This window comes from Piliocolobus tephrosceles, chromosome 2 (genome assembly GCF_002776525.5).
Source record: "Piliocolobus tephrosceles isolate RC106 chromosome 2, ASM277652v3, whole genome shotgun sequence".
Lineage (NCBI taxonomy): Eukaryota > Metazoa > Chordata > Mammalia > Primates > Cercopithecidae > Piliocolobus > Piliocolobus tephrosceles.
The window spans coordinates 177,182,683-177,208,241 of NC_045435.1; the positions used below are offsets into that span (position 1 = coordinate 177,182,683).

At 40.5% G+C, this 25,559-nt stretch overlaps 1 long non-coding RNA gene across 2 annotated transcripts in view; it reads right to left on the reverse strand.

Moving 5' to 3' along the window:
• Positions 1–25,559, reverse strand: part of LOC111550115 — a 105,262-nt gene that overhangs the window by 60,182 nt on the left and 19,521 nt on the right. For both annotated transcript variants that reach the window (XR_002733926.1, XR_002733925.1), the window contains exon 2: positions 1,994–2,113. This is a non-coding gene — a long non-coding RNA (uncharacterized LOC111550115). The remainder of the gene's footprint in view (positions 1–1,993; positions 2,114–25,559) is intronic.

The window sequence follows — 25,559 nt, forward strand, 5'->3', positions numbered from 1 at the left end:
CATTCTAGGTTCAAGGGATGCAAGATCAGTAAAGCTCTGTCCAGAAGGCCCTTATAGTCCAGACAAAAAGAGAGAAGTTAACCAACAATTAAAATACGGCAAGAGACAATATAGTGGCTAAGAGTATCGACTTAGAAGTCAGTTACCTGAGTTCAAAAACTATCTCTGGTTTATGGTTTATATTGGCTATGTGACGTTGAGAAAGTTATTCAGCTTCTGTACCTCAGTGTTCCATAAATACACACACAAATGCATACATATATATGCACACATATATACATACATACATATATACATACATATATGTATACAGGAATACATACACACAGATATATTTACACACACCAACACGCATATATATGCATACATACACCCAAATGAGTACCTCCCTCATATAGTTGTTGTGAGAATTAAAATATGTTAATCACTTAGAAGATTGCCTTGCTTTTAGTAAGCATTTTATGTTTGCTAAATAACAAAATAATAAATAAAATATATACAAAATCCATAAGAGAGAGCCATGCATGGCTGTGAGCATTACAAAGAGGCATCTCTACCAGCCAGAAGACATCAGGAGTGACCTATCTGAGGATGTATTGCTAGAATAGAATCTGTTTTAGACTTGGTAAGAACAAGCTTAAATTAAGTCAACTTAACTGAGTAAGTGAGAGAAATGTGCTCCTTAAACTCTTCCCACAGTGTTTTCAAAATGGCAAATGAAAGCAAACTAAAAATGGGTCAAGAGTTCCACCCAATGTATAGAAAAAGAAATTCTTGTAGTTCTTGATTCAAAATTCAAGAGGATTCTACATTCTATTTCCTAATATATTTATTTTTGTTTCAAAATAAAAATAATGGCTTTTATTTCTCCCTAGTGAGTAGAATTGATACCGAGGCAGATGTGCCCTGCCTCTTCCAGGGGTAGGCATGTTCTGATTTAGGCAGCAAAGGGGCAGGGGGATTAGAAAATGCAAAGGTGGCCGGGTGCAGTAGCTCATGCCTATAATCCCAGCACTTTGGGAGGCCAAGGTGGGCAGATCACAATTTCAGGAGTTTGAGACTAGCCTAACCAATATAGTGAAACCCTGTCTCTACTAAAAATAGAAAAATCAGTTGGGCAAGGTGGCACACGCCTATAATCCCAGCTACTCAGGAGGCTGAGGGAGGAGAATTACTTGAACCTCGCAGGTGGAGGTTGCAGTGAGCTGAGATTGCGCCACTGCACTCCAGGCTGGGTGACAGAAAAAAAAAAAAAAAAAAAAAAGGAAGAAAGAAAGAAAAAAGAAAAAGAAAATGGTATGGGATTATCAGAAAGGGTGACACATTCAGTCTCAAGATTGGGTGTTAAGCCACCTGAAGTGCAGGTGGCAAGGCAATGAGTGTCAGGACCACCAGGCAAATGCCACTCCAGGCTACACCAGGAGGTGACTCCATGGCAGGCATCCCACAGAAAGCTCAGGAAATGAGCTTTAGAATAGAACAAAGGGCCTACTAGAGATAACTCAGAATGACCCCAAAAATGTGTACTGATAAATAGATACTCCAATCCCCAGGTCTTAACATTAAGAGCTCAGCTAAAATCAGAAGAAAAACGTCATTTTGACCATGGGATTTCACCTGAGAGCTGACTGAAATGCCCCCAAGATGTGATTCCATAGGATGGTGTTTCTAGGTCATTGTTCTTGCAGACCCAGAAATATAGTTTTATCAATACTCTGAGTATGGAACAACCTATCTGATTTTGGCTTCCACTAACCAAACTCACAGAAATATATCAACATATAGTAGGATGCTAATTCATCAACTCTTTTGTAAGGGAAAAACTTTTATTGAACTGGAATGCTAAGCAACTTAATAATTATTGATTGAATTATCTACCACACACTGAACTAAATATTTTACAAATGCTGTCATATTTCATTCTCAAAATAATTCTACAAGACCGACATAAAAGAAACTGTCAATGCTCATCAATATTTCTGTGCACCTCTACCTTTTCTTGCCTCCTTCTTGGACACCAGAACATGAATGAGGTGATGTGGGTCACTTCTGAGCAGAGGTGGTCAAGTGTATGGTAGGCCTTCCCTATGTTCTCTCTTTCCCAAACATGCAGCTGAAAAATAAAGAAGTCAGAAATGAAGGGTGGTCAAGCATGGTGGCTCACCTGTAATCCCAGTACTTTGGGAAGCCAAGGTGGGAGGATCACTTGAGCACAGAAATTTGAGACCAGCTTGGGCAACATAGAGACCCTCTCTCTATAAAAATAAATAAATAAATAAATAATAATAAATAAAATTTAATTAGCTGGGCATGGTGGCATGAACCTCTAGTCTCAGCTACTCAGGAGCCTGAGGTGGGAGGATCACATGAGCCTAGGTGGTTGAGGGTGCAGTGAGCTATGATTGTGCCACTGCACTCTAGCCTGGGCAACAGAGCAAGACTCTCTCTCAAAAAAGAAGAAATTAAAAGCCAACAGACTGGAAGAGCAGGGAAGTGACAGAGGGAAGGACATCACAATGAGATTAAAGCTGCTCACTTTTCTAAATACATATTCTTGAGGAGCAGGTCTAGCCCAGACACAGTTCCAGCTAAAGCCACTAAGTGAGCAGTGGGAGACAACAGGCTGGAGTGGGCTGCCACAGGGCGCACAGAGAAATGCCCAGGCAGAATGAAAAGAAATCATTTTGAAGGACTTGATAAAAGCAGGAGGTGGAAGGTTGTGACCAAAGGGAAAAAAATCAAAGGTGAATATTTCCAGGGCCAGCAGAAATAGAGAAGTAAAGTCTTTGAAAGAGTCAGGGAATGACATTTTTTGAAAGGATCTGGATAGGTCATTAAAATATTAGACTCTTGAAACCAAGTGAAAGCCTTATACTTATGAAACACAAATTCATGTTTTAATATATAACATACACAAATAGGTACATCTGATTTACTTGGAATCCTGCCTTATTCTTACTAGTGATTTTCTGCAGCCTACCTGTGTGTCACCCAGACTGGTTTATTTTAAACCCTCTAGGATATAGATTTGATACAAAACTTTAATTCAATACCTTTCTCCTTGTTAATAAGAGTAAATCACATAAAAACTGCCAAATCCTTGTAACAAACTTAATGAGTTTACTTTTTTATTGTGAGATATGCAATCATAAAAACATGAACCTGCTATTGCCTTCAACCAAGCATTTCTTTATTTTATCAAAGAAAATATAGGTGATGTTTCACAGACTTAATAGAGTCATTCTTTTAAAACCAGAATATTTAATATGTTCTATTTTTCAAATTTGATACTTTTTTCTTTCATTAAACGTCTCTCCCAATACTCCTGAGGTGGAGGTGGTAGAAAGGAACTGTGTTACTAACTCAGTTAACACACATGCTATTGAGCTAGGCACAGTGGCACATGCATGTAGTCCCAGCTACTCGGGAGGCTGAGATGGGAAGATCACTTTGAGCCCAGGATTCAAGTTCAGCAAGAGCAACATGTTGAGACCCTGTCTTAAAAAAAAAAAAAAAAGAAATGGCCAGGTGGGCTGGCTCATGCCTGTAATCCCAGCACTTTGGGAGGCCAAAGTGGGAGGATCACTTGAGGTCAGGAGTTTGAGACCAGTCTGGCTAACATGATGAAACCCCATCTCTACTAAAAATACAAAAATCGGCTGGGTGTGGTGGTGCCCACCTATAGTCCCAGTTACTTAGGAGGCTGAGACAGGAGAATAACCGGAACTGGGGAGGCAGAGGCTGCAATGAGCCAAGATCGCACCACTGCACTCCAGCCTGGGCAACAGAGCAAGACTCCATCTCAAAAATTAAAAAAAAAAAAAGTGGTGCAGTGAAAACTTCTTGGCTTATGTCAGGATATACCCAGAAGACTGTTTTAATAGCATGACCACCTGAAAGTTAACTGATGAATTTCCACTAAATCAAGTGGGACTTTCCCTGAACTTTTGTACTTAACTTATTTAAAAATCTAAAATAAAGACAAAAGACATTCATACTTAGAGATGAAGCAAAGAAGACTGTACTAGAAAGGACCCTCTATCTCCAAATAAATAAAAAGGCTCTTGCTCAGCCTCTTTTGACTTTGAAATTCCATTTACTGAGAATAAAGCTTATCTTTCTTTTTTATAAAAAAAAAAAAAAAAAAAACTGCTTAAACTGTAAATATCTCTGGAAAAGGCAGTAGCCTGTTTGAAATTCACAAATTTGGTTCTACAACATTCATAAGATCAGGTTTAAAGAGATATAAGAATTTGGGGTTGTTAGGAAGGGAAATGTGACCCACAAATGAAATAAAGTGAAGACTTGCTAAAATCACATTTCCAGACTTATTTTGGCTAATGTCATTAGAAACATCTCTCCTTGATTTTTATAATTCTTACCAACTACCAGCCTCATCTAGCACGAAACAATGCTAGCTGCATTACCCCATGGCTTTTATCTCATGGAAATCCACTATTTCCACTTACATGAAAACAAAATTATAATAGCAGTGCTATTTCTTTAAAAATGCCCAAGATGGCTGGGCATGATTGCTAATGCCTGTAATCCCAGCACTTTGGGAGGCCGAGCAGGGTGGATCACCTGAGGTCAGGAGTTTGAGACCAGCCTGACCAACATGGTGAAACCCTGCCTCTACTAAAAATACAAAAATCAGCTGGGCGTGGTGGCAGGCACCTGTAATCCCAGTTACTTGGGAGGCTGAGTCAGAAGAATCGCCAGAACCCAGGAGGTGGAGGTAGCAGTGAGGCAAGATCATGCCATTGCACTCCAGCCTGTGTGATGGAGAAGACTCCATCTCGGGGAAAAAAAAAAAAAAAAAAAAAAGATGTCCAAGATACTTACGCTAAAATTGTTTGGAAAATGTGAAATATTGTCATGGTAGGTGTGCCATGATGTGATTTATTGGAAGGTCGAGGTCCCCAAGATAGGTGCACTGTTTGATACTCCTTTCTTCTGTACTTACAAGATTGCTCTCCTTTGACCTCAGGCCCAGCTCTTGAGAACCAATATGTCTTACCTCCAAGGTGATTAATCATATTGATTGCACCTCAAATGTGATGTCACTTCTGGTCTGCCTACAGTGATGGAAAGACACAACTATATATCAGAGGAGAGAAGAGGACTAAACTGTACCTGTATCATATTGTTCAGAATGGTAATTTACCCTTTTTGATTTGATGTTTAATGATTTTGTGGTGTTGGGTGTTGACTAATGTATGCCACTAGATGTGCGTGATCTGAGTATTGGCATGTTAATTTTACTTTCTGAGTCTGATATAACCACAGTGGCACTGGAGACTGAATCCACCCCGTCTTCCTTCTGCGTCCTCCTCTTTTCATTTTCTTTCACAATGCATATCTCTAGTTCTCGCTTACCAAGGATTACATTATGATTAATGAGATCACTGACAGTCAGAAAATAAGTGAACAAACTTGAGAACTAAAGCTTATTCTAGAGCATTCTGTTTCCATTTTAAACAAGAGAATTAATGAAAACAAAAGAATTAATGAAAGAAAATAAGGCAAAAGTCAAAAATATTAAAATAAACCAAGCGGGAATGAACACATTTTCTAATGGCTAGGTACCCTTCAACTAAGCATCAAATAAATAATTTGCTACTAAAATGATGCACACTGCTGGGAGCTGTGGTTCACACCTGTAATCCCAGCACTTTGGGAGGCCAAGGCAGACAGATCACCTGAGGTCAGTAGTTCAAGATGAGCCAGATGAACATGGAGAAACCCCGTACCTACCAAAAATACAAAATTAGCTGGGTGTGGTGGCATATGCCTGTAATCCCAGCTGCTCAGGAGGCTTAGGCAGGAGAATCTCTTGAACCCAGAGGGTGGAGGTTGTGGTGAGCAGAGTTTGCACCATTGCACTCCAGCTGGGCAACAAGAGCGAAACTTGGTCTCAAAAAAAGAAAGATTAAAAATAAAAATAAAAATAAATAAAATGATGCACACAAACCCAAAAAAAAAAAAAAAACACACACACACACATTATTTCTAATCTTATCACTTCCTAGTTTTTTTTTTTTTTTTTTCTTTTTTTGAGATGGAGTCTTGCTCTATCACCCGGGCTGGAGTGCAGTGGCATGATCTCGGCTCACTGCAACCTCCACTCCCAGGTTCAAGTGATTCTTCTGCCTTAGCCTCCCAAGTAGCTGGGACTACAGGCACACACATCACCACACCTGGCTAATTTTTGTATTTTTAGTAGAGACGGAGTTTCACCATATTGGCCCAGCTGGTCTCGAACTCCTGATCTCGTGATCTGCCCACCTTGGCCTCCCAAAGTGCTGGGATTAAAGACATGAGCCACTGCGCCCGACTACTTATCACTTCCTGGTTTTGAAGCTAATTTTCCATTAAGAGAACAAAGTCAATTCAATAAATGATTCAACATAAATTTACTTTACCTCTAATGAATAATTCAAACTTTAATATTTGAATTATCTAAATAATTAGCCCAAATGTTTGTAATATTTTGTACTTCTAACACATTCTTAGGCGTGGCTTTGCTTTTCTATCCTTTTAGTAAAAATAAAATAATGTACTTGATGTGTCAAAATATTTTTTACTTTGTCCAAAAGAAATCAATATAGCATCAAGAAATTCCTTTAACTACATCTACAAGTTGTGCCTGAGATTATGAGTATTGAAGTGTTTTATACTATTCTCAAATATCATTGAGCTTATCTCCAGGTAGCCTTTGACTATGAAAGATACCCTTGGTATAAATAATCCAGTCAGTTTTTGTAAATACTGTTTTCAAGCCTTAAAGTGGACCATAAAATTCAAGGCATACTAGCAATATATTTTAGAAATTCTGAAACTGTTTCCCTACTTTTCTACGCAGAATTTAAAAAAAAAAATCCTTTTTACTTTTTTTCCAGAAAATTATAAACTTTTTTACTTCCTTTCATCTCCTCTTAGTTATATAGAATTTTCCCATTGTCTTATACTGAAATTTAATCCTTCAGAATTCCCAGTTTTCCCACATGGTTAAATGGAATGTTCAACATTTTTGTGTATTATGCCTCACTAGACACATAATCAACCGAACTAGACACTTATGATGACTTAAAGTTCTCTCATTTTAAGTAAACAAACACTACACTTTTTAATAATCTAAACTTCTAATTATTCACTAAGAGTTTTACCTTGAAAATAGACCATCAAAAAAAAAAAAAAATCATAAGGGCCAGACACCATGGCTCAAGTTTATCATCCCAGTACTTTGGGAGGCTGAGGTGGGAGCATCTATTGAACCCAGGAGTTCGAGACTGCAGCAAACTGTGATTGCACCACTGCAGTCCATCCTGGGCAACAGAGTGAGATCCTGTCTCAAGAAAAAAAAAAAAAAAAAATATATATATATATATATATATATATGATACCAATGTCCTCTACGTCATACAAAAGCCAATGTTGTTACAAAAGGCAGTGAAATCCAAGTCTGAAGAAGCCCAAATAACTTAGCATACAGGTGAAATCGTTGAGCCCATTATAACTAAAATTTGACATTTTATTTAATTAAACAAATAGTTTGAAGAAATAAATGTAAAGTAGTTAAAAGAGATACAACATGACTCATAAATACATGAGCCAAGTACTGTTTGGGGTGTTTGCTAATCCTACTCTAGGCTAATTAACTGAAAACATACCTGGCAAATCCCAGGAGGCTTAAAGATGATTAAAGAACTCAAAGAAGGAAAGCCTCCAGCAACTTGTGTAAAAGAATAAAGAAACTGGAGCTATTCCACCTGAGAAAGCTGGAAGCCAATTTCATAGTAAACTTCCATTTAAAATGGCTGTTATGCAGGTCAGGAACAGACAGCTCTCCAATGGGACAAAACAGGACAAGACACCATATATTTCGACTTAAGGGCATAGACACAAGACAGACTCTACAATAAGGGGAATCTGTTCAGCTCTCACCTGGGTGACCTCTGTATGAGAAGTGTGTGACCCCAAGGTGCCCGGGCCCCAAAGCTAGTCCTAGCACACTGAAGCCTCAGAATGGAAACAGGAGAGCAGATTCCAGGGAGTGGAACAGAACACATTTCTTCACAGAAGGCATCTCGATGAGATCAGGAGTGGATCACAGGACACATCACAGAGCAATCCTCTCGAATTCCTCTCCTTTCCCCAAAAACTCAGTCCTCCCGGCAAACTCCTTTACTCCAGTGGGCTTGGAGTCCCTCCATGTGTTTCCTCCTCTCGCTCTCCTCTCCAAGTCACTCCCTCTCTCCTCTTCATCTCCCTCAAATCCTCTTTTTCTCTCTCGTAGCCTCCTCCCCACAACCCAAGTCTCACTCTACCCACACAGGCACTGTGGGGAGAAGCACAGCTGAAAATACTTGTAGCAGAATTTGTTTAATGACATACTACAGTTTATATGCACCAAAAAGATGGCAGCATTGTGCCTTTATTTTTTTTGGGACAGAGTCTTGCTCTGTTGCCCAAGCTGGAGGGCAATGGAGCGATCTTGGTTCACTACAACCTCTGCCTCCTGGGTTCAAGCAATTCTGCTGCCTCAGCCTCCCAAGTAGCTGGGATTACAGGTGTGTGCCACCACGCCCAGCTAATTTTTGTATTTTCGGTAGAGACAGAGTTTCACCATGTTGGTGAGGCTGGTCTCAAACTCCTGACCTCATGATCCGCCTGCCCTGGCCTCCCAAAGTGCTGAGATTACAGGTATGCACCACCACACCCAGCCAGCATTGCGCCTTTCTATAAACGATATAAACTTCCTCAAAAGCCCCCATTCCCACTTTTGGAGGTGGCAGGATGGGGTGGGATAGGAAAGGTACAAATTTGCTGGTTAAGAGTCAATGGCCAGCCAGGCACAGTGGCTCATGCCTGTAATCCCAGCACTTTGGGAGACCAAGGAGGGTGGATCACTGGGAGACCAAGGAGGGTGGATCACCTGAGGTCAGGAGTTCAAGACCACTCCTGTAATCCCAGCTACTTGGAAGGCTGAGGCGGGAGAATCACTTCAACCCAGGAGGCAGAGGTTGCAGTGAGCCAAAATCACGCCACCACACTCCAGTCTGGGTGACAAAGTGAGACTCCATCTCAAAAAAAAAAAAACAACAAAGAAAGAGTCAATGGCCAGGTGCAGTGGCTCAAGCCTCTAATCCTAGCACATTGGGAGGCTAAGGTGAGAGGATCACTTGAAGCCAGGAGTTCGAGACTACCCAGGACAAGGCGAAACGTGTCTCTACAAAAAATTAGCCAGGTGTGGTAGTGCACACCTGTAATCACATCTACTTGGGAGGCTAAGGCAGGAGAATCACTTGAACCCGGGAGGTGGAGGCTGCAGTGAACTGAGATCACGCCACTTTACTCTAGCCTAGGTGACACAGCGAGACTCCATCTCAAAAAAAAAAAAAAGGAGTCTATCAGTTACCTTGCTTTAAACAGTCTTTTCCAGGTCAATATGCAGTCAGTTCAAAGTTCAAACACCCTCTGAGGTTTGTTTCTCCCATTCCTCCCTGCTATTTCACAAAATAGGGACCTGAGGGTAGAATAGAGATTGCATGTCTCTGGGGGCAGCTGAGGGAGACAGTTGACCCCAGGGTTGGCCTCCTCAGATATATTCCCTGCACTACCTGGTAACAACCTGCCAGTGACATCTGTGGTCAGCTTTTTTGGTAAAGCAAGGGTGTCAGGGGTCTTTGCCCCTGTTAACTGACCCCGCTTTCATTCAGGCTGGCGCTGCAAATCCTCTGGCTCTACTTCCACCTCTTCCTCCAATGGCTCCTGGCAGGCTTGCACCGGGGAGCTTGCGGGAGCTTGTGGGGCAAAGGGTGTCTTACCCACATGTTGCTCCCAGAGCCCTGGTTGGAGGCCTCTGGTTTCAATCCTGCAGCAGAATGTAAGAATTTCTGGACCTTCCACATCACAAAAGCCAAGGCATATTTGGGTTTTTTGTTTGTTTTTATTTTTCTCAGGGTTATAGAGATATAATATACATTCAGTAAAATCCCTTTTCACGCATGTTTTAATGAGTCTTGACAAATGTATGTAGTTGTGTAACCGTTACCACAATGAAAATACAGAACATTTCTGCATCTCCCACCCCTCAAATTCCCTGTGCCCTTTTGCAGTCAGCACCTGCCACCACTCCCCAGGCAACCACTGATCTGACTTCTGTAGTGTTGTGTTTAATGTTGGCTTTTCCAGAATAATATATAAGTAGAATCACATCATTTGTAGCCTTTTGTGTCTTGCTCTTTTTTCATTTAGGATTTTGAGATGCAGTCATCTTATTGTATGTATCAGAAGTTTATTCCTTTCAGGGGATAAAACCCCTAGATTTATGAGTTATAATTGACATACCATAAACTGCATATATTTCAGGTGTACTATTTGAAAAGTTCTAACATATGTATATACCCATGAAATCATAACCATAGTAAAGATCGAGAATATAGCCAAGACTTCCAAAAGTTTCTCTTTTCAAAAAAAAGTTATTTTAGATGCAGGGGGGGTACATGTGCAGGTTTGTTACATGGGAATATTGCATGATGCTAAGGTTTGGACTTCTCATGGTCCTGTCACTGATGTAGCGAACATAGTACCTGATAGGGAGCTTTTCAACCTTTGTCCCACTTCTTTCCTCCCCCATTTTGGGATCCCCACTGTTCACTGTTCCCATCTTTGTGTCCTTGTGTACCCAGTGTTTAGCTTCCACTTACAAGTGAGAATATTTGGTTTTCTGTTCCTGTGTTAATTCTCTTAGAATAATTGCCTCCAGGCCGGGCGCGGTGGCTCAAGCCTGTAATCCCAGCACTTTGGGAGGCCGAGACGGGCGGATCACGAGGTCAGGAGATCGAGACCATCCTGGCTAACACGGTGAAACCCCGTCTCTACTAAAAATACAAAAAACTAGCCGGGCGATGTGGCGGGCGCCTGTAGTCCCAGCTACTCCGGAGGCTGAGGCAGGAGAATGGCGTAAACCCGGGAGGCGGAGCTTGCAGTGAGCTGAGATCCGGCCACAGCACTCCAGCCCCGGCGACATAGCAAGACTCTGTCTCAAAAAAAAAAAAAAAGAATAATTGCCTCCAGCTACATCCATGTTGCTGCAAAGGACGTGATTCCATTCTTTTCATGGGTGCACAGTATTCCATGGTGTATGTGTACCACATTTTTAATTTTTATTTTTGTCTTTTTTTTTCACAGCCTGGACACACAGCACACATTTTTTAATTTAATCTGCCACTGATGAGCACCTGGATTGATTCCATGTCTTTGCTATTGTAAATAGTGCTATGATAAACATATGAATGAAGGTGTCATTTTGGTAGGACCATTTATTTTTCTTTAGGTATATACCCAGCAATGGCATAGCTGGGTCAAATGGTAGTTCTGTTTTCAGTGCTTTGAGAAATCTCCAAACTGCTTTCCACAGGGTCTGAACTAATTTATACTCCCACCAACAGTGTGTAAGTGTTCCCTTTTCTCTGCATCCTTGCCAACATCTGTTATTTTTGGACTTTCAAGTTATAGCTATTCTGACTCATGTGAGAAGATATCTCGTCATGGTTTTGTCTTGCATTTATCTGATGACTTGTGATATTGGGGCTCTATATTTGACCCTCTCTCTGCTTAGATGCCACCTGCAGCCATGTCTAATTCACTGCCTGTGGGGTTCCATATTAGATATTTGCATTCTCCTGGAAGGCCTGAAATTTTCCTAGGCTGTATCTAGGGAAACTAGAAGCAAACCTCCTTGCTCTGGGAACATAGACCCCCCCAAAAGACCTTTTTTTAAAACTCCATCTCTCCTTTGGCCATGTAGGTATGAGGAGAAAATCAGGGTCCACTTATTTGACCACACGTTCCCGGTTTCTCCCCCTACGCTCTCCTTCCTCTCCCTGTCCTGGGTATAGAGTTGTGGAGTGTGAGAGTATGTGTGTGTTTGTGTAACGTCCGTCCTTCCCACCCACCTGCACCACACACACAAACACACACACACACATACACCCCTTCCTAAAAACTAAAACGGTTATCTATTTTCTCTTTCTTTTGGTTAGGAAACACTGATCATCTTTATTTCCTTCAGAGCTTCTTTGATACTGTCCTTTCTTTCTCTGTTAAATAAGCCTTAATGATGAAGGGTGGAGGAGGAACAGGAATTAGGAAAAATAAAAATTGTATTCGTGTTTAAATAGCATTACTATTATATACTTATATAGCCAATTTAGCTCTACTTACTGGAGCATAAATATGAAATCTTTCAACTTTTTCCTAACCCTTTATCCAAATTCCATATTTCCCTTTCCCATCTCTCCATGGCATCCTGGACAGATTGCATCACTTTTTTTTTTTTTTTTTTTTTTTTTTTTGAGACAGGGTCTCCTTGCTCTGTCACCCACCCAGGCTGAAGTGCAGTGGCATGAACACAGCTCACTGCACTGCCAGCCTCTGGAGTTCAAGTGATTCTCCCACCCCAGCCTCCCAAGTAGCTGGGAACTCGGGTGTGCACCACCACACCTGGCTAATTTTTGTATTTTTTGTAGAGACGGGATTTTGCCATGTTGTCCAGCCTGGTCTTGGACTCCTGAACTCAAGCAACACCCTTGCCTTGGCCTCTCAGAATGCTGGGATTACAGACATGAGCCACTGCCCCCGACCAAAATTGCATCACTTTCTATTCATTTTTGGTCATTAAAAAAACCAACTAAAACTTCAATTTCAAACTCCACTTAAATTCCATCTCCTCCCACTCCAGAGGAGGCTTGAGTCAGGACCCCGGCTGCTTGAAGGGAGATGGGTGAGGGGGAGTGAGGGCTCTGAGATACCCCTCCTCCCTCTCCTATGCCCTGCTCCTTGTGTATTTCAGTCAGGAAGAGTGGGAAGGAAAGGGACAGTGTCTCTCCACCCAACAGGCTCAGCTGTGGCCCTCACTCTGCCCACTGCTCTGCTTCTCCAGAGAACCCTGAGTGTGAGTGCCAGCCTCTCAAATCCACCTCTTGGGAGCACATGTGAGAGCCAGTCAGAGGGCCCTGGGGGCATCTTCCCACTGCACACCCCCATATGGAAGACTGAGCTACCGCTGGGTCTCTCCCATCCCCAGTAATACACCCCAAGTCATGGTGCATAGTCCTGGGAAGGGAGGGCGTTGTTACAGCAAGTTGGCTGGAAGGCACCTGCCTTCCGTATGTCCTCTTGCCCTAAGGAATTTCTCACACCCCGGCCATGCCACATAATGGGCAGGCAAGCTGACCATTACACTGCAGCCTCTTCTCTCTGACCACCCATCTCACCTAGCTTGCATCTTCTCTGTTCTAGCAGAATGAATAGCCTAGCAAATCTTATGCCTAAGCAGAGGTCACAATGGAGACAGTCTCTTTCTTCACTTGGAAATGGGAGTGGGAAGCAGCCCCTTAGTGATGCTGGGGGGAAATCACTCCACCCTACTTACTCCCCGAGGACAGAGTGTTAAGGGACAGAGGAGGTGGGTGGGGACTGGAGTCTTGTTCTTTAGCCCCTTAGGAATACTCTGGAAAAAGCATCAGACCCCAGTTATTGTTTTTAGCTCTGGGCTCTGTGTCAAACACAGGGCAATAGAAAAAGCCCCCTCTGCCATCCTGTTAGTCTCATAATTTAATTTCCCCTATCATGGTGGAATTCCCTTCTTCCTAATCTTCTGAAAGCAGATAGACTCTCATTTTCCGTGATAGATGAAATGAGTTCTGACCGGCAATCACTGAAATATGCCACAGGAAATTTCAAGGTTCCTTCTAAAGATCCTAGGATTCAATAAAAACATCAAAAGAAACAACAAGTCCCTTTTATGAATTTAGGTAGATGATTAAAACTAATTCATTATCCTTGTTTCTGAGTGAATCAAATTTTTTCCACAAGTTGATCTCTTATTAACCAAATACTTATTTTCTACAAGTTAGCAACAATTGAATCATTCATTTTCCCTTCTTTCTACTCTATCTTCTGTTCAAGTCTAAATTATTTTGATCAATATCTTTATTGCAAAAGTGGTTTCTGCCAATGAATTTCGCTACTATCTATGCTATTTGTAATTTTATTTGCATTTAATCTGAGTGGAATTTGGATTTCACAATTGTGGCAATATGCAAAGCTCTAGTGATAGTCAGGAATCTTTGCCCTGAGAGGATTTGGGATGTGTGTATTTAGACAGTTTACATCTTTAAAAAACAAAACAAAACAAACCAATTTAGATACTTTGCAGAAGCATCAATTTAATAGTGAAATGCTGCCTCCTTCTGGATAAATTGTATGAAGCATGATAAGCTTGTAAAACTGCTGTAAATGTATATCATCTTATGAAAAGAAATCCTTAAAAAATTTCTTAAATTAAAAACTAGTAGAACTAGAAGGCTACAGTAAGCCTTGAAAGATTACCTAGATTTTGTCTTTTAGTCAGTAAAACATTTAAATTATTTATATTATATAGATGATTTGATTATCTGTTCTATTGAAGATCTTTTAACAGTAACTGAGAAAGTACAGAATAGAGGACAAAATTAAAATTAGAGGCTCATCTCTACAAAAAATTTAAAAAATTAGTAGGGCACAGTGGCACACACCTGTAGTCCCAGCTACTCAGTAGGTTATATGGAGGCTGAGGTGGGAGGATCATTTGAGCCCAGAAGTTGAAGGTTACAACTCTATGATCACACCACTGCATTCCAGCCTGGGCAACTGAGTGAAATGCAGTCCCTATTTTTTTTTTTAAGTGGAATTAGCATAATTTTCATTTTCACATCTTAAAATGTTTACTCAATTGTCATTGTCATTTACACATATGCACATATTAATACTACACACCTAGAAAAATGAGTGTGTATGTGTGTGTGTTTTAATATATTCAGTGAAATTCCTAGGTTCTAGTCTTACTTCTATAGCCATATATCACGTGAATTTGGGCAAACCACTTAATCTTGCTGATCCTAGTTTTCTTATCTGTAAATTGGGGATAATAAACCCATTGTTATTGACCTTGAAAACTGTATGTGAGGCTCACTAAAATTAATAAAGCAGGCCAGGCGCAGTGGCTGATGCCTGTAATCCCAGCACTTTGGGAGGGCAAGGTGGGAGGATCACTTGAGCCCAGGAGTTCGAGACCAGCCTAGGCAACATGGCAAGACTCCTCTACAAAATTTTTTTTTAAAAAACTAGTCAGGTGTGGTGGCACACACCTGTAGTCCCAGCTACTTGGGAGGCTGAGGCGGGAGGATCGTGTGAGTCTGGGAGGTCAGGGCTGCAGTGAGCCATGATTGCCTCACTGCACTCCAGCCTGGACAACAGAGTGAAACTCTGTCTCAAAATAAATAAATAAATACAATACAATAATAATACAATACAATACAACGCAAAGCAATCAACAAATCCCTAGGTGAGGTAGTAACCTAATTTCTTATCCTTAAGGCTTTAAATGATCACATGTCCAAAGCGAAAGAATAGAACCATATCTGTGACCAGCAAGAAGAAAAATGCTTAATGGTGTCTTATTTATTGAATGACCACAGCTAGTTTGGTTACACTCAAATCAATCAACTCTACGATCTAAAGAGAGAGAGAAGGAGGTTACAAATAACCCCAGACCACAATTATACAAAAGCAAAATCCTCAATTCTCCAGAGATGATTTACCCTCACAGAGTCAAAAGAGCAGGTAGGTCTAACCAAAGCTGTTCTGGTCAGGGACCCACAGACAGCCTTGTCTGCACAGCCTCATCCTTGAGCCAACATTCCCAGACTCTTCCTAGAGCATTGTCTAGATCTAGACTCTGCCTAGATCCTAGGATGATCAAGTGTTGACTGCGTCCTGATTATATTAAAGGGTCTTTCATGATTCTCTGCAGATCCTTCCACCAAAGCACTACCCAAAATCCAAACCAGCTAAAAGACCAAAGGATACTCCAAATGCTCCAATTCCTATTTGGCCTCTCTCTAGTGGGCATGAAATTTAACCACTCCGTGCCCCAATTTATCTATAAAATGGATGCAACAACAATACCACCTCATTAGGTTATTGTGAAGATCAAATGAGTTAATACAAGCAGAACATGCAGAACAGTGCCTGGCATATAAGCATTTAATCTATGTTGGCTGCTGCTCTCAAGGCCACTATTACTATAATCATACTAATGTGTTTGTCCATGGCACTTACTTATGGACAAATGATATGTCTCTCTCACAGCTCTTTCATTTCCTAAGACTGAAGCCTGATCCTTTAAATCCTCTGTTTATCAATGATTAAAATAGGCTCCTATACTAGCTTCCTAACATTACATATATACTTTTAATTTTTCAATGACAAAACAGTAAATTATAACTATGGGAGCTATCTGGGTTTTTTGGGTTTTGTTTGTTTGGTTTTGAGACAAGGTCTTGCTCTGTCGTCCAGGCTGGAGTGCAGTGGTGCAATGTCGGCTCACTGCAAACTGCCTCCCGGCTTTAAGCAATTCTGCCACCTCAGCCTCCCCAAGTAGCTGGGACTACAGGCATGTGCCACCATGCCTGGCAATTTTTTTGTAGTTTTAATAGATATGGGATTTCACCATGTTGGCTAAGCTGGTCTTGAGCTCCTGGCTTCAAGTGATCCACCTGCCTTGGCCTCCCAAAGTGCTGGGATTACAGGTGTGAAGCACTGTGCCCAGCCTACAGCTACTATTTGATCACATATTAGTCAAACCAAGCAACAACTCTGTTTTATAGCGATATAAGCAGAATGACCCTGGAATAAAAGCTGGGACTTATGCACATTTCAAGCTGTTAAACATTTTTTATCATATTTCAATTTTGTTTCACTCTGAAAGCAGAAGTAGCTATCATATGCTTGACTCAAAACTATTTGGTATATCACCCTAAGAAAAATGCTAGAAGGCACCAAAACTGTTTTGAATGAGGACTAAAGATGACATTTGGCCACTAGATGGCATTTAAATTATGTAGCAGGCTTTAGCTCACACTTCAGCCATTTAAAACCTTAATTGGTTTGCATTTAGCCCAAGCACTGGTGATTCATTTATTTTCATGCTGTGGGAATTCTCGGTAGTTGGCTGAATTGAGTCTTAGGAATATCCACAGCAGGTTTTATAGTGACAGACATAAAATCCTTTTGGAGTTATGAAACGAGATTAGTAATTTTAAATTCTTGACTGAAATCTTCGGATCCGTTTTTTCTTTTTCTTTTTTTTTTAAGTAAATTATTGAGGGTACTATTGAGAGACTGGATAACTTACATCTTTTCAGTCCATTTCTGTGCAACATGAAGTCTTAATAAGCACTGAGCAGCATAATTCACTGGCAGCTTGTCTCAGTTGGCCATGGGTACCTCTTAGCCTCTACCTTTTTACTGAGTCTAGCAATCTAATCTATCTACCATTTTCTTTTCAATTAATTCCTAGGACAGACCAGCCGTGGACTAGTAAAACATCCCAGAGGAGAACAGAATCAAATCTAATCCCCATTTAATAATAATTTTTTTAAAAAATCTGCTACAAAGAAAGGAGAACAGTCCAGTCACCTATTGTTTTTCATTTCCCACAAGGATATTAATGGTAAAACATCTTAAATTTCAACAGTAAGATTTAAGATAGCCATGAAGATGAAATGAAATAGATACTAAAATAAACCACAAAATAAATGTGCATGTGTGTTCTTTCCATATAGTAAAAGAGATACTCTTCTATTTGGGAGATTTTGCAGACACCAAAAATATAGTAAGTGGTGCTTTCTAGCTCTTTTTGTAGGTTTCAGGAGGATTTCTTTTGGTCAAAGCCTATGGTGCTGAATTCAACTTGTCCACTAGGTGACGCTAATACATGCTAAGTATCCTTTAACTAGTCAAGCACTTATTCCCATGATAAAATAAAGTACGGTGTATTTAATTATACATGTGATTGAAGAAGTCTTCTTTTAAAGGAAAACCATGAAGTCATTATCTGAAAAGCATAATAACAAATTGATTACCTAATAAGATGGAAAACTGAATATGAGCTTTTGTCTCCACTCCATTCCAATGCTCTCAAAACACAGAAGAGGAAAATAAAAGTTATAAATCCACACAGAAATAAAGAGTGGAAGAAGAAAACAACAGCAGACCAAATCACAGTTTCAGGAGGTTGGCAGCCATTGGCTGAGCGGGAATGACTAGAAAAACACTGAAACCCACACACCAACAGAGGGGAGACCAGCAAGAAGCCAGTCTACCCTACCCCAGAACCCTGGGAGTCAGAGATCAAAAGTTTTTCCAGGGGCCTGGAAAAGCAGGAGCCAGGGTGAACTGAAAAGAGAATAAAATTGGGGAAATCTGCATACTGGCCTGCAAGACCTCCCAGTCTTTTTTCCCTTCATTTCCCAGAAATCTGCTCCCTACAAAACTAGCGATGAATAGATCCTACTATGACACTAACATTTGGCAAGCCTGCCAGAAATTGGCTCGCTCCTTGCTTGTTAATCCTCCAGGGAAGCTTACTATTCACCAGGCTTCCCCACTTCCCACCACAGTCAGCTTTCCATCCTCATTTTAAATATAAACAGACAACCAAAGATCAACAGACATTATAGGAAAGCCTCCAACATAAGAAGCATATACCAAGGCAAAAAGTGGGGGTGGGGGGAACTTAGAGGAAACAGAGACAAAAGAAGAAAGTTTCAAAGAAACTTCAATTAGTAGCTTCTGAAAAAGAAGAAAAGCTGTTGGACCAATGATACATTAAATAGGTGCTATCACAAAGGGTTTGTTGTTGTTGTTTTACAGACAGGGTCTCGCTCTGTTGCCCAGCCTGGTCTTGAAATCCTGAAATCCTAGGCTCAAGAGATCTTTCTGTCTGAGCCTCCTGAGTAGCTTGGACTATAGGCATGTGCCACTGTGCCCAGGTTGATTTTTTTTGTTGTTTTGTTGTTGTTGTCGTTTTTGAGATGGAGTCTTGCTCTGTCACCCAGGCTGGAGCTCAGTGGTGCAATCTTGGCTCACTGCAACCTCCACCTTCCAGGTTCAAGCGATTCTTCTGCCTTAGTCTCCCGAGTAGCTGGGACTACAGGCATGCACCACCATGCTTGGCTAATTTTTGTATTTTTAGTAGAGATGGGGTTTCACCATATTGGCGTGGCTGGTCTGGAACTCCTGACTTTGTGATCTGCCCGCCTCGGCCTCCCAAAGTGCTGGGATTACAGGTATGAGCCATCACGCCCAGCCTTTTTTTTTTTTTTTTTAACAAAAGAAACAATCAGAGAATGAGAAGGAACTCTTGGAAATTAAAAATACAAGAAGAGTGAAAACTTCAGGAGAAAGATTAGAAGATGGCAGGTTATGGTGGCTTATACCTATAATCCCAGGAGTTTGGGAGGCCAAAGCAGGTAGATTGCTCGAGCCCAGGAGTTTGAGACCAGTCTGGGCAGTGTGGCAAAATGCAGTCTCTACAAAAAAGACAAAAATTAGCCAGATGTGGTGGCACATGCCTGTAGTCCCAACTACTTGGGAGGCTGAGGTGGGAGAATCACCTGAGCCCAGGAGGTAGAGGTTGCAGTGAGCCAAGATTGCACCGTACTCCAGTCAGGGCCAGGCCACAGAGCGAGACAGTGTGTGGGAAAAAAAAAAAAAAAAAGGTTACAAGAAAAGCTTTAAAAAGTCTCAAAAAAAAGCAGAGGGAGAAAATAGAAAAATGATAGAAATATTTAGGAGATAAATTCAGGATCTTCAACATTAGACTAAAGAGGATCTGGAAAAACAAATGAGAATAAATAAAATGTTCTTGTATTATTTCTTCAATAATACAAGAACATTATTTATTTGATAATACAAAAAGATTTTCCCCAAATTGAAAGAAATAAGTTTCCAAATTGAAAGCATCAGCCTAGTACCCAGCTTCCTGAATTGAAAAAAAAAAAAATGATCTAAGTCATACCACTGCACAATTTTAGAACATGAGGGATGCATAATCCCGAAAACCTTCAGAAAGGAGAGGAAAATTTTACAGCCATGAAACAAGTAATAAGAATGTACTGGGGCCAGGCATGCTGTCTCATGCCTGTAATCCCAGCACTTTGGGAGATGGAGGCAGGCAGATCACTTGAGGTCAGGAGTCTGAGACCAGCCTGGCCAACATGGTGAAACCTTGTCTCTACTAAAACTATAAAAATTAGCTGGGTGTGGTGGCACATGCCTACAATCCCAGCTACTTGGGAGGCTGAGGCAGGAGAATCCCTTGAACCTGGGAGGCGGAGGTTGCAGTGAGCCAAGATCATGCCATTGCCCTCCAGCATGGGCAACAGAGTGAGACTTTGTCTCAAAAAAAAAAAAAAGAATATATTGGACGTCTAATCCACACTGGACTAGAAGTCAACAAAACAAACAAAACAATACCTGCAAAATGTTAAGAGTAAGTTACATTTACACCTAGAATTCTATAACCAAATAAGCTCCCAATTCAATGTGAGGGTAGAATAGAGGTATTTTGAGGCATGTATGTTCTCAAAAATTTACCTCCAATGCACCCTCCTACAAGAAGCTACTGAAGGATGTTTTTTACCAAAAGAATAACAAATCAAGACAGAGAAAGACCTGGGATCCAGGACACATGGACTCTAATCTAGGAGGGAGATGAAGTGTGAAGCCAAGTGTCAGGAGGAAACTGTACAGTGGGCATATAACACAAAGAAGACTTTTGGGAGGGACGTCTCCAAGAAAAACAAATAGAACTGATAGATTTTCTCATTTATTTGACCTTGCTAAGAAAGGAGTTTACTCTTCCCTTGGAAATGATGGTGAATTAGTGATAAGATCACAAGGCAAATGGCAAAGCAAAGAGAACAAACTGGAAGCATCACATTACCTGTCTTCAAACTGTACTACAAGACAAAGGGCAAAATTAGAATTACTGATGAGTGTCTATGTTCAACTGTGCACTTATTGTCTTGATAAACACCTTAAATGACAGAAAACAGGGTTCAAGAGCAGAGAACCCGTCTGACCTCAAATTCACCAGGGTGGGTTTTTTTTTCCCCACCCTAATAAGCCTGAGCGTATGGCAGGAGACCAGGGCGTATTTCAGTCCTTATCTCAACAGCATAAGACAGACACTCCCAGAGCAGCCGTTTATAGACCTCCCCCCAGGAATGCATTCCTTCCCCAGGGTATTAATTATTAATATTTCTTGTTGGGAAAAGAATTCAGTGATATCTCTCCTATTTGCATGTCCGTTTATAGGCTCTCTGCAAAAAGAAAAATATAGCTGTATTGAATTAGTGATAGACACATAAAAAACAAAGCAAATTTCAAAAATAAAATAATATATAATCCTTGATTAAATCTTGGATTAAAAATTTTTAGGGCAGGTGTGATGGCTCACATCCATAATCCCAGCACTTTGGGAGGCTGAGACAAGCAGATCATTTGAGTTCAGGAGTTCAAGATCAGGCTGCCCAACACGGTGAAACCTCATCTCTACTAAAAATACAAAAAAATTAACTGGGCGTGGTGGCGGGCGCCTGTAATCCCAGCTATTTGGGAGGCTGGAGCAGGAGAATCACTTTATCTAGGGAAGTGGAGGTTGCAGTGAGCTGAGATCCCATCACTGCACTCTGACCTGGGCAACAGAGTGAGATTCCATCTCAAAAAAAAAGAAAAAAGAAAAAAATTAACTACAAAGGCATTACTGTGACAGTTGAGGAAATTTGAACAAGGAATATTCATCAGAAAATATTTTATGTTAATTTTTTTTTTTTTTTTTTTGAGACAGAGTCTTGCTCTGTCACCCAGGCTGGAGTGCAGTGGCCGGATCTCAGTTCACTGCAAGCTCCGCCTCCCAGGTTTATGCCATTCTCCTGCCTCAGCCTCCTGAGTAGCTGGGACTACAGGTGCCTGCCACCTTGCCCGGCTAGTTTTATGTATTTTTTTTAGTAGAGACGGGGTTTCAGCGTGTTAGCCAAGATGGTCTCAATCTTCCGACCTCGTGATCCACCCATCTCGGCCTCCCAAAGTACTGGGATTACAGGCTTGAGATGTTAATTTTTTTTTAACTTTTGTTTTAGGTTGAGTGGTACATGTGCAGGTTTGTTATATAAGTAAATTACATGTACACAGTAGGTAGCTTTTTGATCCTCACTCTCCTCCCACCCTCCCATCAAGTAGGTCCCAGTGTCTCTTGTTCCCTTTGTGTCCATATGTATTCAATGTTTAATTCCCACTTATAAGTGTGAACATATAGTATTTGATTTTCTGTTCTGTTGCGGGAAGTCAGGGACCCTGAATGGAGGGACCGACTGGAGCCACAGCAGAATAACTTAAATTGTGAAGATTTCATGGACATATATCAGTTCCCAAAATTAATACTTTTATAATTTCTTATGCCTGTCTTTACAGCAATCTCTGAACATAAATTGTGAAGATTTCATGGACATTTATCAGTTCCCAAATAATACTCTTATAATTTCTCATGCCTGTCTTTACTTTAATCTCTTAATCCTGTTATCTTTGTAAGCTGAGAATGTATGTCACCTCAGGACCACTATTGTACAAATTGATTGTAAAACATGTGGGTTTGAACAATATGAAATCAGTGAACCTTGAAAAAGAACAGAGTAACAGCAATTTTCAGGGAACGTGGGAAGACAACCATAAAGTCTGACTGCCTGCAGGGTCAGGCAGAATAGAGCTATACTTTTCTTTTTGCAGAAAGCCTATAAACGGATGTGCAAATAGGAGAGAGATCACTGAATTCTTTTCCCAACAAGGAATATTAATAATTAATACCCTGGGGAAGGAATGCATTCCTGAGGGGAGGTCTATAAACGGCTGCTCTGGTTGTGTCTGTCTTATGCTGTTGAGATAAGGACCAAAATACTCCCTGGTCTCCTGCCATACACTCAGGCTTATTAGGGTGGGAAAAAAAAACCCACCCTGGTGAATTTGAGGTCAGACCGGTTCTCTGCTCTTGAACCCTGTTTTCTGTCATTTAAGATGTTTATCAAGACAATACGTGCACAGTTGAACATAGACACTCATCAGTAATTCTAATTTTGCCCTTTGCTTTGCAGTACAGTTTGAAGACAGGTAATGTGATGCTTCCAGCTTTGTTCTCTTTGCTTTGCCCTTTGCCTTGTGATTTTTATTGGCCTCAGAAGCATGTGATCTTTGTGACCTACTCCCTGTTCATACAACCCCTCCCCTTTTAAAGTCCTTAATAAAAACCTGCTGGTTTTGTGGCTCGGGTGGACATCACGGACCTACTGATATGTGATGTCACCCTTGGTGGCCCAGCTTTAAAATTCCTCTCTTTGTTCTCTTTCTATTTATTTCTCAGACCAGCCGACACTTAGGGAAAATAGAAAGAACCTACATTGAAATATTGGGGGCTGGTTCCCCTGATACTGTTCCTTAAACTAATGGCCTCTAGCTCCATCCATGTTGCTGCAAAGGACATGATCTCATTCTTTTTCATGGCTGTGTATTATCTCATGGTGTACACGTACATTTTCTTTATTCAGTCTTATTGATGAGCACATAGGTTGCTTCCATGTCTTTGCTATTGTGAATAGTGCTGTGATGAACACACATGTGCATGTGTCTTTATAGTACAGTAATTTATATTACTTTGGGTATATACCCAATAATGGGATTGCTGGGTCAAATAGTAATTGTTTTGAGTACTTTGAGAAATCACCACACTGCTTTCCACAATGGCTGAACTAATTTACTTTCCCACCAGCAAGCAGTGTATACATGTCCCCTTTTCTCTGCAACCATGCCAGCATCTGTTATTTTTTGACTTTTTTTTTTAACTTTTGTTTTGGAATTTTCTTTTTTAAATTTTATAGTAATTTCTGGGGTACATGTACAGGGTGTGCAGGTTTGTTACACAGGTAAACATGTGCCATGGTAGTTTGCTACACCTATCAACCCATCACCTAAGTATTAAGCCCCACATGCATTAGCTATTTTTCCTGATGCTCTCCTTGTCCCCATCCCCACTCTGACAGGTCCCAGTGTGTGTTGTTCCCTTCCCTGTGTCCATGTGTTCTCACTGTTCAGCTCTCACTTATGAGTGAGAACATGTGGTGTTTGGTTTTCTGTTCCTGTATTGGTTTGCTGAGGATAATGGCTTCCAACTCCATCCATTTCCCTGCAAAGGACTTGATCTCATTGCTTTTTATGGCTGCATCATATTCCATGGTGTATTCTAACTGGGGTGAGATGGTATTTCATTGTGGTTTTGATTTGCATTTTTCTAATCAATAGTAATATTGAGCAGTTTTCCATATGCTTGTTGGCCATGTGTATGTCTTTTTTTGAAAAGTGTCTGTTCATGTTCTTTGCCCACTTTTTGATCAGGTTGTTTGGTTTTTGCTTGCTAATTTGTTTAAGTCCTTATAGATTCTGGATATTAGACCTTTGTTAAATACATAGTTTGCAAATACTTTCTCTCATTCTGAAGTTTATCTGCTTAGTCTGTTGATAATTTATTTTGCTCTGCAGAAGCTCTTTAACTTAACTAGGTTCATTTGTCAATTTTTGTTTTTATTACAATTGCCTTTGGTGTCTCTGTTGTGAAATCTTTGCCAGGTCCTATGTCCAGGATGGTATTTCCCAGGTTATCTTCCAGGGTTTTTTATATTTTTAGGTTTTACATTTAAGTCTTTATCTATCTTGAGTTTATTTTTGTATATGATGTAAGAAAGGGGTCCAGTTTCAGTGTTCTGCATATGGTTAACCAGTTATCCCAGAACCATTTATTGAATAGGGAGTCTTTTCTCCATTGCTTGTTTTTGTCTGTTTTATCAAAGATCAGATGGTTTTAGATGTGCAGCCTTATTTCTGGGATCTCTATTCTGTTCCACTGGTCTGTGTGTCTGTTTTTGTACCAGTATCATGCTATTTTATTTACTGTAGCCTGTAGTACACTTTGAAGAGAGGTAATGTGATGCTTCCAGCTTTGTTCTTTTTGCTTAGGCTTGCTTGGGCTATGCAGGCTCTTTTTGGGCTCCAAATGAATTTTAAAATAATTTTTTCTAATTCTGTGAAGAATATTATTGGTAATTTTATAGGAATAGCATTGAACCTGCAAATTGCTTTGGGCAGTATGGCAATTTAACAATATCAATTCTTCCTCTCTATGAGCATGGAATGTTTTTCTACTTGTTTGCATCATCTCTGATTTTGTTGAGCAGCGTTTTATAATTCTCACTGTAGATATCTTTCATCTCTCTGCTTAGCTGTATTCCTAGGTATTTCATGCTTTTTGCAGCATTTGTGAATGGAGTTGTGTTCTTGATTTGGCTCTCAATTTGGATGTTGTTTGTGTACTGGAATGCTACTGATTTTTGTGTGTTAATTTTGTATCCAGAAACTTTGCTGAAGTTGTTTATCAGATCTAGGAGCTTTTGGGCAGAGACTATGGGGTTTCCTAGGTATAGAATCATATCATCTTCAAACAGAGATAGCTTGACTTCCTCTCTGATTGCCTTTTATTTCTCTCTCTTGCCTGATTGCTCTGCTAGGACTTTCAATACTATATCGAATAGGAATGGTGAGAGAGGACATCCTTGTCTTGTTCT